The following is a 10,735-nucleotide window of genomic DNA, read 5'->3' as shown; positions in this document are numbered from 1 at the left end:
AGCTGCCCAGATGTGGCAGCACAGCTGGAGGAGCGGCAGCAGGTAAGGCAGGGGTTGGTGCCAGCAGGTCCAGGGGTGTTAAAGGGGGTCGGGGGCAGGTGCTCCGGGGACCCACGTACCCCCCTTTCCAAAGCTACGGTCCTCAGTACAGCACCCCATGCCGATGGGGCTCAGTCCCACCGGTGGGCAGGGTGCTGGGCAGAGTGGGGGCGGGGGGCACTGGCATCTGTCCCCTCAAACCTTTATGCCCAAGGGTAGCCAAAATGCTGGAGGCCTGTTAGCCGAAGCCAGTGCACAGTGCAAAGCTGGGGGGAGGCAGTGGCTGAGCCCCGCAGCACACAGGGTCACACCAATGCCCACAGGAGCATCACTCGCCCAAAACCCAGCGTTCCCAGCCCAAAGCAGCGGTGCTGGCCCTGCGTGCCACCAGCTCCCACGCAGGAGTCGCTCCCCGGCCTGATTTACTGCCACCTCTCCGGGCACGGATGTGGTTTTCTTTACCGTACCTTTGCGGCACCTCCCTTAAATCTTTTATTTGCCGCTTGTCTGACCTGCAGGCAGGAGCGTTGCTAAGAGGTTCAGAGGAGAATCGTGAGAGCAGCGTTAATCCAGCTGGGGGGAAGCTGAGTCCTCTCTCACTGTCAAGAAGCCCCCAGAAAACCTCCTGGGGGTGGGCCTGCAGCCCCCCTGCTCTCTCCCCCTCCAGCAGCACAAAGCTGTCCCCCCCGGGCAGGGCAGCACAACAGGGCTGGAGGTTTGCTCCAACCCCCCCCCGCCCCCTCCCCGGGGCCCTGCTCCCGGGGCTCACCCCCAGTTGGGACCCCCCCAGCAGGTCCTGTGTGGCTTTGCTGGGGTGGGGGCTGTGGCAGCAGACAGGGCGGAGGGGTGGTGGGTCGTGTGTGCTGGGGGCCAGGGGGCCAAGCGGCTTCTCTCCAGGACACGCACCCTATTTTGGGAAGAGTTGGGTGCGTGCCGGGCCAGCAAAGGGCTCTCTGGGGTGGGGAGGGAAGCCCAGCCGGGGGGTCGAGGAGTCGGTACCCGTGGGTGTGTGCTGTCTCCCAGCCAGGTGCAAATCCTGCCTTTGGCTGCCGTGGTGTTGTGTGGATTTAGCGGGCGATGCTCATGGCCGGCAGCCCAGCACCTTCCTCACGGAAGGTTTTCAAGGACTTCCCTTAACAGCTGAGACCGCCCAACTCATTCCACCAGTGGGGTGTCTGGCGTGCCTGCACCAGCCGGGCTCAGCCCCTGTACTGCTCAGCCGTTCTGGAAGCAGGAGGCCGCGGGTGCCTGGGAGGCTGTTTTAGCTGAACTCCAAACAATAAAAACTTATCATTAAAAAGAAATGTATCTTGGCTTCCTGTGGCCTGGCAGCGCGGGGAGGAGTGATTCAGTGGCTTGTCAACCCTGGGTGTTAGGCACGCCGAGCTGCACAACTGGACACTCTCCAAGTCCAGCAACTCATTTTCTGCAGATGGAGCCGGGACCGTGCAGTGGGCTGATGTTTAATTTGCAATCCAACATACCTTGACATAACCCACAGACGAATCGCAGAGGCTGGCGTGGGCTGGGATGCTTCGGAGCCTGCTTGGGCAGGGGTGTGCGAGTGGGGCTGGGATGCTCCCTGACACCGGGGTGCCCGCAAGGGTGTGGGTGCAAGGCCCAGCTTGGCAGGTGCCAGTGCCATTCCCGGTGGGCAGGCTGGTGGGTGGCTCTCCAAATCGTGGTGATGTGGAGGTGAGACCAAGGGTGCCTGCCTGGAGGAGGGGGCCGTGTTTCTGGGAGCCTGAGCGATGCTCAGGGTGAGCCCCCCCCACGCACGCTGCTCAGACGGGCCAGGGGCCGCCGGGGATGCTGGCTTGGCCCATCAGTGACTCACATGGAGCCGTGTCACCTCGTGTTACCCGTCATGGGGTCTGGCTGTAGTTGAAGAGCCGGGAACATGGGAAGTGGCATCACCGGCTGGCTGAGCCCCACGGCTCGCACCCTGCCACCCCCGGCAGCCCCACAGCCCCAGATCCAGCCCCACGGGCCGTGCCAGGTGGGATTGGGTGCTCAGGGGGCACCCAAGGACTTGGGCACGTGCCATAGCCGGGCACCATTGGGCACGGGCATCCCCCCGGGGGGGCTGACAGCAGCTTGGCTGGGTGGCAAGGGGGTCTCTGCCAGCAGCCCAGGCCAGATCGATAGGCAGACAGAGGGGATGATTCATGTCTGTGGCCCGAGGGCAAAAACGGGAGAGAGGTTTGATGTGAGGATGCCGGCAGGCTGCTGCGGCTGCGGTTCTGTAGGGAGCTGGCGTTTCCCCTCCCCAAGCTGGCTCTGCCCACACTGCCCAGGGGTCCCGGCATGGCCTGGGGGCAGAAAACAACTGAAGCAACATGGGATCGGACACATGCACTAAAATTAGTCATGTAAAAAAAAAAAATTTCAGACAGTATCTTCTATTTTTTGGTCCAAGGCGGTGAGCAGCAGTGGCGATGGGCAAGGGCTGGGCTTGGGGCGGCTCCGTGCCCCCCGAGGGGATGGGACCCTCTGGGGAGCAGGACACCACGAGGCAGGGCTTAGTGGCAATTTGGCAATTTACCCCCCTCATTGCGTTCAGCCAGCACTTAGTTTGCATCCCCAGGATATCACGGGGCCCGAGCTGGTGAGAAAACCAATGTCCCACGGGTCCAATCCAGCGAGGGGCTGTGTGGGGCAGAACCACTCCGTTATTTACCGTCCGAGACACGGAGCGGGGATGGGGATGGGGGAAAGGCAGCCGGGGAAGGACTCGTGTGCGCTTTTCTTGGCAGGGTGCCACTGGAGGCAGAGAGCCGTCGCTGCGCACACACGGCGTCAAGACATCATCATCATATTAATAATGAAAGGGCAGCTCCTTCAAAGCTCTTCGCCCCTGCGCTGGCGAGAGCGCAAAATGCAGAGGAGATGCGTGAGCCTCATCTCAAGCAGCTGTGGGGAGAAGGCTGCGATGCCTGGCCGGCCGGTCCTCCACCGGCCCGCTGACCTGGTGTGACAAAAACGTGCCACGTCCCCCCCGGTCACTCTCCCCGCTGTGAGTTTGGCTGCCCGGAGGGGTCCCTGCATGGGAACGGGGCAGCCTGCAGTGTCCCCCAGTTCCTGTCCCCGTCACTGCTCTGTGCAGACCCCCCCTGTTCCCCAGGCTGGTGGGGAAAGGCCATTTCGGCTGCTGGGGAGAGAGCTGCTCTTGCAAGGGCAGAGCATTCTGGCCATCAGTTAGTGACACCGATCACTGTGCCAGGGCCTTTTCTTTGGAATCGATAGCTCAGACAATGAGACCAACCACCTGCAAATAGATCTTGGGCTTCAGCCAAACGTGGGTGCCTGGCAGCAGTTCCTGGGGCATCTCCCGCTCATTCCTGTGCAACACCTTTGGGTTTCCAAAAAAACCCCCAAACCTTCTTTAATGCTCCTCCCCTTTTGCCTATAACATCCCTGAATCTGGTCGCTCTTTGTGAGGGTCTCAGCAGGACCAGACCAGGGGCTGAGCAGTTTTTCACCTATTTTTCTTTCTGCCAAACCCCCTCCTCCACCGTTTGCCCCTCTCAGGTGGCCGGAGCCAGGAGGGTTTTGCTGTGGATGCCCCGATCAGGGGAGGAAGGAGTCAAACCCCCTGTGCTGGGTGGAGGTGGAGCACCCCACACCCACTCATGCCCACCCTTTGCCCAACCCATGGCCGTGTGTTCTCCCTGGCACCCCATGTATTTTGGGGGGTCCCACCCCACAGTGGTGCCCCGGGGCTGGGCGGGAGCCTGCTGTGCCTCCCTCAGCCCTTCCTGCCCAGCCCTTTCTCAGGCTTTTTTATTTTTACTCCCTCCAAACACAAAACCCCCAAGTCCTCCACAACTGAGAAACCTCTTTTTATTCCTCTTTTCCCTTTGCTTTCTGCCGCGGCAGAGTATTGATTGGAGTTGATGCGCTGTAATCCGCTGTTTCTGTGAAAAGTTGGCATCCCAGAGTCCCTGGAGGGGACAGATCCTGCCTCCACATGGATCTTGCTCCTCTGCCAGGCTCAGGGCGCAGCGGGAAGGAAGCATCCCATCCCATCCCATCCCATCCCATCCCATCCCATCCCATCCCATCCCATCCCATCCCACTCCTGCAAAGTCAGGAGCTAAATGCTTGGGGAGGGTGATAATGCGAGCACCTGCTGGGTGGGAAAAGTCTCTGGTTTGGAGCAGAGCCAGGTTGGATCCTGCTGGGATGGATGTCCAGAGTGCCAGGCATCCGAGGGAGCCCCCCTGCCTCGCCGGTGGGGCAGGGGACGGTGGCACAGGGGGACATTGGCATGGGGGGACGTCGGAGCTGGTGAGAGGGGCTGGGTGTGGGGCTCGGTGGGGGATTCTGCAGAGGGGAGCAATTCAGCTTCCCAGCAGCCAAGGAGGGCTGCAGAGAGCAGGGCCTGGCCCCCACCTGAAAGGGGCTCATGATGGGGTGCAATGCCACCTCTGTGGGGCAGGACCCCAGCCGGAGACTCTTGCCAAGCCCTGCTCTGTGCCTGCAGCCCCCCTGCACCCTCCTGCCCCGCTCTACCACGCTGCTGCTCCATCTATACTTAATGATGGTGAATGGGCCAGAGCTCCAGAACACAAGGCGGAGGGGGGGGGGTGTGTGGAAATCAGCCAAAAACCCTCCAAAAAACCCAGGCAAGATTTTAATTTAAAACATTTTCCTGCATGAAGAGCAGCAGCCCGGGCCATCTGGAGGAGCATATGCAGGTGAGAGGGAGGTGGTGGTGCCTCCCCCCAGCTCCCTCGCAATCAGCAGCCCCCTGAAAAGGGCTTTTGGCTGTTAAAAACTAACCCCGGCAGGCAACCGGGCACCCCGATTCCAGCCAGCAGCCTGGGGGAGCCCCGGTTTTCCCTTCTGAGTTACCAAGACTTCTCTATTTAATTGTTACATTTGCAGGAAAAGCGATTATGAATCCCAACGCAAACTGCAATAGTGGCCGAGTTTATTGCAAGAGATTAATTCAGCGGTTTAATTGAAACTGCAGGAGCAGGATGAGAAAGGATCAGTCCGGGGCTGGGAGGAGGAGGGTCAGCCCTGCTCAGCTGTACCCACATCCACCCCTAACCCCCGGCAATCAATCAAACCCAAATTAGCAGATTTACTCCTCAGAAGACTCCTCCATTGGCTGAGCATCACATCCAGCATCCTAAAGCCCCAAGTCTCCTAGCAACTCCCCAGTGCTGCCTCTGCCCACCCATTAACCCCTTCCGCGGAGCCCCCCGCACCGCGTGCAGCACCCGGTGCTTTGAAGGCGTCGCTGCCACGCTGGGCGTGAGCAGGGGTTTGTGCAGCAAATAAATCTGCAGTGATACCTGAAGGATGCTTGTGATGCTCAGCCGGGAGGGTGAGCTGAGCCTGGCTGGTTAGTCGAGACTTGGAGTTTATTTATTCTGGGTGGCACAAAGAAATCCTCAGGTTTATGTATTGATGGCAGAGGTTTGGTTTCTAAATGTCACGGTAGTTTGGAAGTTTTAATCCTCCTGACTTGTGGAGATGCTGGGAAAAGGTCAGGGAAACCCCAAATCATGGCCAGCCCATGCAGCTCCTGGCCAGCATCATCATCAGGTGAGGCAGAGCATGATCCAGCCGCTTCCTCCAATTTCAATATTAAATCAATTATACCGTTTCTTTGGGAAGTGGATGAAGAGTGCTGAAGTCGCTCTCCTAACCTCCCTGCAAATGAAAATGTCCTTGAAAGTGTAAAATTGCAACAGGACACGGTGTGATGCCCGAGCCCGGGCTGGAGGGTGTGAAGCTGCTCTGTAATGGTTATTATTTCAGCTCAGATGTCCAATACTTCCCTGGTTTTTATCTTTAGAGATCAGAAGGCTGGAAACAAGGGTTGGAAAAAATAGTGGGTTTGTTGGTTGAGAAATAACAGTTGACATGGAAAAAAAAAAAAGTCTTTTTTTTTTAAAAAAAAAAAATGTCTTAATATTTATAGGCTGGGAAATATGTCCAAAGATCATGTGCCCCTGAAAAGGATAAATCACTTGTCTTACTTTAATGTGCTTTGTTGGGCTTTAACTGAAATGTAGTCATAAAATTACCAAATTGAAATTTTAAATGGGAGGGGGGAGGGAGGGAATATCTGGAGGGTTTGTTGCTGCTTCTATTTTCTTATTGCCAAATAAAATACAATTAAAGCAACATTTTATATGCCAGCCAGCATAGCTAACATTGGTTTTCTGACGGCACTTTTTTCTGTCAGCCAATGAAAATAAATGATGCAGGATTACCAGCGAGCATCCAGCCTCCGTGGCTGGAGGGGGATTCGGAGCAGCAGGCAGTCAAGTACGAAACAGAGGGATTTTAGTCCTGCTGTAAGTGGAAATCTCCGGAGACTTTACCCGCAGAGCTCTCTGCCGCTGCCTGGAGCGATGCTTTGCCTTTGCTGCTCTCCCAGTTCCCACCAGCGCTTCCCAGTCCAACCCAGCCCATGGCGCAGACCCTATCTGGGCAGGTGGCAAATTAACTCAGGACCCTCCGGCACTTTTGGAGTGGCCCTGGGCAGATTGACGTGGGTCCAGTCCCCCGTGGGGCTCGCTCCCGTGCCGGGGACTGCCGGCAGCTCAGCTGCTGACTGCACCGAAATCCCCGTGGTAATTGGATGAGGGCACTGGTATTCCGGAGAATATTAAATCAGAGCCCCACCCCCGATCCGGGGTGACACGCTTGGGAATAAAAAGACACGGTCGATCACGTTAGGGGGGGTGTTATTTCTCCTGCTTTAAAGTAAAAGGTATCACAGCAACTTCTTCTTTGTCACAAAGTCTATTGGGCTGTCTCTTATTGACAGGAGGGAGAGGAAGGGGGGGAGGCTGTTGCTGCAAAGGGGCAGCCCCCGGCAGAGGGGCTGAGCACTCGCTGCTCATCACAGCGATGAGTTCTCACGGGGCTACTGAAAAGCAGGCTTGGAAAGCGCTTTCTGAACCTACTTTTCCAAAGCCCCTGTAAGAGCCCATCGCTGTGATGAGCGGCGAGTGCTCATCACCTCTCAGGAAATGGCCTGGAGAGCGACTGCAACCACAGACTGTTGTGGCAGCACCGATGCAGGTGCCCCAACATTTCAGAGATCTTGGGGACTTTTCAGGCAGGAGCTCGGTGCCACCGTCCCGAGCTCATTCCCAACTCCCTGCGGGACCAGTACAGGGAGTCACTTAGCAAATGAGGGCGCTCCAGTGTCCTCCCAGTTCTCGGTTTTACTGGGTCTCCAGTTGCGGTGACCGTCTGGTGGAATCTGCTGCTGCTCAGCTGCCACCCATCCTCCTGGTGAAGGGGATGCTCGGGGCACCTCGGGGATGCGGTACCCAGGGGACATGTCCAGGGACCCAGCACAGGGTTAGGGACGGCCATGCCGGGCACATCCCATGGCTCGGGCCACGGTGGGGACAAGCAGATGGACGGACGGATGGACGCATGGGCAGATGGACTTCTCACCCACAGCAGGGAGGCAGGGGAGGGCAGGCAGGCAGATGTGCCTTGTCAGCCAAGGAGGTGGCCTCAGGTGATGCTAACAAGCCCATTAAGGGGGTTTATCAAGGGAGGCTGGGGGCTGCCAGTTTTATCTGAGATGCTGCTTTTGGGCTGGGAGAGCCTAAGCTCCTGCTCGTTAATTAGAAAGGCTTCAAGGAGGTTTGTACTAGTTGGCCTCACTTGTGAGCAGACGTAATATGACGAGCGATTAGGGACTCTGAAGCTTTTTAGTGGGTGTCATTAAACTACTGATGAGCTCAGGCAGGGAAAGGGCTTTTCTGCCTGTGCCTGAAACCAGCTAATCCAGGTCTTCTTCGTTTTGTGGTTCCCAACCTCCTGAGCCCTGATGAGGTGGGTGAAGCGTGTGTCCTGGGGAAGGTGATGGCTCGGCTGTCAGCCTGTGTCCTCCAGCTGGCTTGGATCTGGTGTCCTTCAGCTCATCTGTGAGATGGTGAGCTTGTGGTCATGCACGAGTGAAGCTGGGATATCCCTATCTTCTCCCTCTGCCATGTATTGAGAAAGTTTGGGGATGATTATCTCTGAAAAGGTGGCTTCCAGTCGTCTATTTGTGCATCAGGGGAGAGGATGGTGCTACCCGTCCTGGTAATTGCTTTGGGAGCATTTTGCCTTCAGAGAGCTCGTTTCCTACTTGTGGGGTTTTCCCACTTGTCTGGGCATTGATGGCGAAGCCTTCTTGCTCCGGGTACATCCTCTGGAGGGACAATGTCCCTGTCCCACCTTCCTCTTGCCCCTCCTTGAGGCCCCCAAGGGCTGGGGCAAGGCAACGAGCAAAACCTGCCAGATTTTCCCTACCCTCCCTCATCTGTCTGTCTTGGCAAAACTTCACGCAGCTCGGCAGCATCCTGCCCCATCGTGGACTGGTTGGCATCACTAGCGTTGTATTTATGGCAGTGTTAATTAAATACTTTCTGCAATCAGTGCTGTGCATGACCCCGCTCCCTGAGCTGGGGTTGGGCTGTAATGTGCCATCACCGAGCGAGAACATGACTGCTGGCTGTCCTGGGGAATTTCTAATAGAGATTTACTCATCCCAGGTCTCCCATTTCTCTGTTTCATGACATTTTGCAAAGTTCAGGTTTACAAAATAAGCCAGCGCACAGAAAAGATGCTCCAGACATTATTTACACTGCAAGTGCCATTTCCCACTTGATGGGGTCCTCACCCCACAGTGAGCAGAACCAGGGGGTGGGCTGCCAGCTGCCCTCCCCTGGGGTCATCCCCTCTGCCCAAGGGGATGATGCTTTTGACAAGGACCACCCCATCCCCCTGCTGCAAAGCCCTCGGCGCTGGAGATCTCTGCTCCTCGCGTGCCTCTGTGTGCCAGGAGAGAAGCTGAGTGGCTGTGCCAGCTGAAATGCTCGTGGCATCGTGTGGCTGAACGTGCCTCCGATTCCCCGCTCCAGTCCCGAGGCGAGGGATGAGGTGGCAGCGGGTACGGTCGCTGCTTCGGAGGGGCTGGGCAGGAAGGTAGGGCTGCTGCAGGCTCCGAGGGGGGGATAATTTGGGATGATCGGTTGCTTTTCTTTTAAAAATAAGCCTGGACTAAAAGCTGCCGGGGAGCGCGGGTGCAGAGGCAGCAGGCTGCTGGCAGAATCCCGTTAGCGTGCGACAGCCACCCAGGGTCTCGGCTATGGGCAGAAAAGCCCCTTTTGGCAAATCACTTGTGGCAGGAGCTGCCTGCTCACGGTGGGTGAGGCAGCGTGTGTGCCAAAACCTGGGAAGGGGGAGTGGGGAGGAGGGGGCTGTCCCAGCGGGGTGCAGCTGGCCCTGGAGACGGGCCCCTCCTGGCACGGAGATGCGCTGGCACGAAGTGGTACCCGGTGCCTTTCTGACGCTCCCGTTGAACCTGGGGTGTTTGGTGATGGGACCTGGGACAAACCCACTGAGCTGGGTGACCAAGCCTCCTTACTCAGGATGGAGCTGGCCAAGGGAGACCTCGTCTTACCCAGCGCTACAGTGAGGGCAGCTCATCCCTTCTGGGGAAGGTTCTGCTGGAAACCAAGTGTGTGCCCATCTCACAGTACCGGCTCGGGGCACAGCCAAAATCAGGGTTTCCTGACCCAGCCCCACAGGATGGGGCCACCCTCAGCCTCATGGGTGGTGGTGGCACCTGGCACAGGGTCCAAGCACCCTGTTGAAACCTGGCCGTGCTGCTGGCGTCGAGCTGGGGGCTCGGGGCTCTGGCACACCTTGCTCCCGCCCCACGCCTGCCTTGTCAGGTCTGATCAGGAGGAGGATCAGTCGGCCCTGCACTCTCTCTCCAGATTTAATTAACAGGCCTTTCATCCCTACCCTGAAGGAATCTCCTATCTTCTGTCTTCTTAATTAATGTTCATTAAGCAAATCAGAAGAACGTTTTCTCCTCGCCGCTTCCATGGCTCTTAACCCTTACAGGTGCCAGGTCCATGCTGGGGCAGGAAAAGGCTCCTGGGCTGTGATGGCAGGTTGGGGTGTCATCACAGCCCTGGTCACCACATCTCCACCGTGCTTGGACCAAAGTCCTGGGGAAATGGGTGAAGTCCCTCCAGGTACAGAGGACTTCAGCTGAGGTTGGGCCCTGCTATACTGGTGGGGCTAGGGGCAAATCCCAGCTCTGATCGCTCTTATGGACACCCTTGTTCAAGCTCATCCATGTCCTTGGAACACAAGGGGTTTCCCACAGCTTTAGCTCTTCATCCCATCCAGGGGTGAAGCTCGCCCATGGCAAGGTGATGCATCTACGTGTGAAGGTTTTGCTGTGAGAAGCCACCATCCAAACCTGGTAAGTATTGCAGCGCAGGAAAGATGTGTCATGTGTCTTGTTCTCAGAGAAAAGGGGATTATTTCAGGATACTCCCACTCTTCTTTTGTGGAGTGATGTGATTAGGTGTGATGGGTTTTTCCCTCACCCTTGGTGGACACTCATGGAGGACAGGGTTGGACCAAAGCCCTTGGCTGACCTTCCTCCTCCTGTGAGCCACATCTGGGTGGTTGCCAGTCACCAGGACTGGAGTGGGGTATGTGCACAGATGAGGTTTCCCATCTCCTCAATTTTCCATCAGAGATGACCTAAGGAAATGCAGTCAAAGGGAATTTCTGTGCATGGGAGAGGAGCCGGGCTTTTCCAGCCGGCCTTCAGACCGAGTCACCAGCAGCAGCCAGTCTCAGAGCAGTGCCAGACCAGGAACCGGGGCCAGATCCTGCCCGGAGCACCCATCCCATGCAT

The sequence above is a fragment of the Tyto alba genome, unplaced genomic scaffold (genome assembly GCF_018691265.1).
Source record: "Tyto alba isolate M040663 unplaced genomic scaffold, T.alba_DEE_v4.0 Super-Scaffold_11, whole genome shotgun sequence".
In the NCBI taxonomy this organism is placed as follows: Eukaryota; Metazoa; Chordata; class Aves; order Strigiformes; family Tytonidae; genus Tyto; species Tyto alba.
Note: the sequence above shows the minus strand (reverse complement) of the source record.